Source organism: Caretta caretta, chromosome 7 (genome assembly GCF_965140235.1).
Source record: "Caretta caretta isolate rCarCar2 chromosome 7, rCarCar1.hap1, whole genome shotgun sequence".
Classification (NCBI taxonomy): domain Eukaryota; kingdom Metazoa; phylum Chordata; order Testudines; family Cheloniidae; genus Caretta; species Caretta caretta.
The window spans coordinates 100,785,022-100,787,521 of record NC_134212.1 but is presented as its reverse complement, the minus strand read 5'-3'; the positions used below and the strand labels follow the sequence as shown (position 1 = coordinate 100,787,521).

Here is a 2,500-nt window from a genome sequence, read left to right as displayed (position 1 = left end):
TAGCACCTCCTATTTCTTGCCATCACACTGTCCACGTTTATACCTAGTGGACCCAATTCTGCAGACCTTGCCCAGACAAAACTCCCAGCAAAATCAATGGGAATTTTGCCTGAGCAAGGTCTGCAGGATCTGGCCCTTTTGCCTTGCAGCCTTTTAGAGACCCAGTAGGGTATGGTCGCCCTTCTGCTTAAACAGACATAGATATGGATTTATGGGACATTGTCTAACGTGATTTTTTCAATTTACATTTTAAAAGCTGTGTCAGAAACACTGCAACTGAAAAAAAAATATAAAAACAATTTTGTGGTAACATGTTATTCCAATTAGAAGCATTAGAGGTATACTTTATACACCCCCTGGGGTTTGGATTAACTAGCAGCACCAAAAGAAACATTATTGTCATAACCTTAGCTAATGCACAAAGCTTGCCTTGGTTTTGGACACAGGAAAGTGCCGTTTGGACAGCACTAGCTTCCAAAAGTTTCAGTTACAACATTATTAACTAAAGCCTTTAAGTCGGACCTTCGACAATTCTCTGCAGTTAGGAACGGAGCCTGCATATTTTTTGTTAAGTTTGGAGCTTGTTACTTGCTCATTACAAGTGCTTTATTGCTATTGCTCATGCAGAGACTGTGATCCAAGCCTGTTATTTTTCCAAAAGCAATAATATTATTGCATCATTTAAACGATATGGGTATTGGAAGCAACAACGTAAATGTGGCATGACAACACTTCTGCTAATGTCAATACTTTTAACGCCACAACTAATAACGCTGCATTAGGCTGACCAGACATAGTGTGAGCAGCATTTTGTGCGAGAGAGAGAGAGAGAGAGAGAGAGAAAGGACTCTGCCTGTCTTGCCCATCGCGGCACACCAAGCTGCTGTGGGGGGCTTGCTTATATTTTATGAGGCATGCTTCTAAATAGCGTCTGCAGAGCAGGTTACGGTGCATTTTGAAGTAGTTAGAGAAGCATTCTCTGAAAAAAACAGAAGTGTCTAAACGCCCTGAGGAATCCCAGAAGCGTGCGCAGCAATATGGTTATTATTGGATGATATTTGGGAAGAAAGTGCTAATGGGCAATCTGGTGTTTATTTTGAAACTGCTAACAATGATTTTTCTTGGGTAAAAAGGCAGTGTCTGGGAACACGGTTGAGTGGGTTTTGAGCATAGGCTCTAACAGATGGCGTGGAGCTATAGGTGCGCTCTCTCCCCTCCACTCCCGTCTCCTGCTCGACTGGGGGACGTTGTGCCTGACCGGACTCCCTGAGCAGCCGCCTGGCTGCACTAGGCTGCTTGTGGAGAAGGGTTTCCGCGCTCGCCGCTTCTCCCCCTCCCCCCAGACACCCCTGGAGAGAGCCCTGTCCTCGTACGCTGCTTCGCCCCCTCCCCTTCCCGGCTCCTCTGGAGAGGTTTCCCGCGCGCGCCGCTCCCCCCCACCACTCTAAAGAGAGCACTCTAAAGCGGCTGTAGCTTCCCTACTCCTAAGGCGGCCAGCCACCGCCACCAGAGCCTGCCTCTGCTTCCTGTTCCCCTGCTCCTAATGCTGCAGGGGCCTGAACAGTCTGCTCCTGCCTAGCCACGAGAGCACTTTCTTCCAGTCCCACGGCTGCCGTGCACGCTCCCTAGCCTTGCGCGCCTCCAAAACGAAGGTGGGGCTGGGAAAGAGATTCTCCACCAAGTCCCGCTTTGCAAAAAAAAAAAAAAAAAGGAATAGATCTAATCCTCGCCATGGCTTCCCCTCTGGAAACTATATCACCAGTGGCCATGATATCACCAGTGCCCTCTAACCTCCTCAGCCACTTTGACACTTACTTTATTTCCAGTTGTGTGTTGACAGGGCCATGGTTATTACCACTGTTATTTTAAATTAAAGCCCGCATAGCTAGCACTAGTCACTAAAGAGAAAGATGGCCCAGTTGCAACGGTAACCTATAGCCTTATAGACAGGTATTGTTTTGAAAACACACAAGTAATATATGTCACCGCAGACATAACAAGCAGTCTCCATGGCTGCAAATGTTTGTTGCTGCAGCGTGCCATATCACTTCTGGCGATTGTTACTTCTCCTCTGACGAATCCCTGTATTTATATGTGATTTATTTTTTATTTTGTAGCACAAACAGAAATCCATAAACTGTCGGTTCAGCGCCATTGACTCTTTGATCAGTTACTGGGCTATTTTTTCTCCCGTCAGTGAAGAGAGATTAAAAGCCTTTATTTTCAGCACTGTTTGTACTGCAAAGGTACGAAGCTAAATGAACAATAAAAGTGTACTTAAAATGTAGCCTCTGTACTCTTTTATTCAGCAGCCTCCAAACTTATAGCTGCCTGTATCAGCCTCTTAATTAGACCGCTACAGCGATTTCCGAAAACATTTAGCTGGTCTATACAAAGGAAATAAAACCACATTGTCAACTCAAGAGCGCTCCAGAGTTTAAAAGGGGCTTCTCTGTAACCTATTGAAATAAGTATTGAAGAGTACAACGCCTTCGTCTTT

At 45.6% G+C, this 2,500-nt stretch overlaps 1 protein-coding gene across 7 annotated transcripts in view; it reads right to left on the bottom strand.

Moving 5' to 3' along the window:
* EBF3 (EBF transcription factor 3) overlaps positions 1-2,500 on the bottom strand; it is a 131,903-nt gene that overhangs the window by 125,927 nt on the left and 3,476 nt on the right. The gene's annotated exons all lie outside the window — the stretch shown is intronic.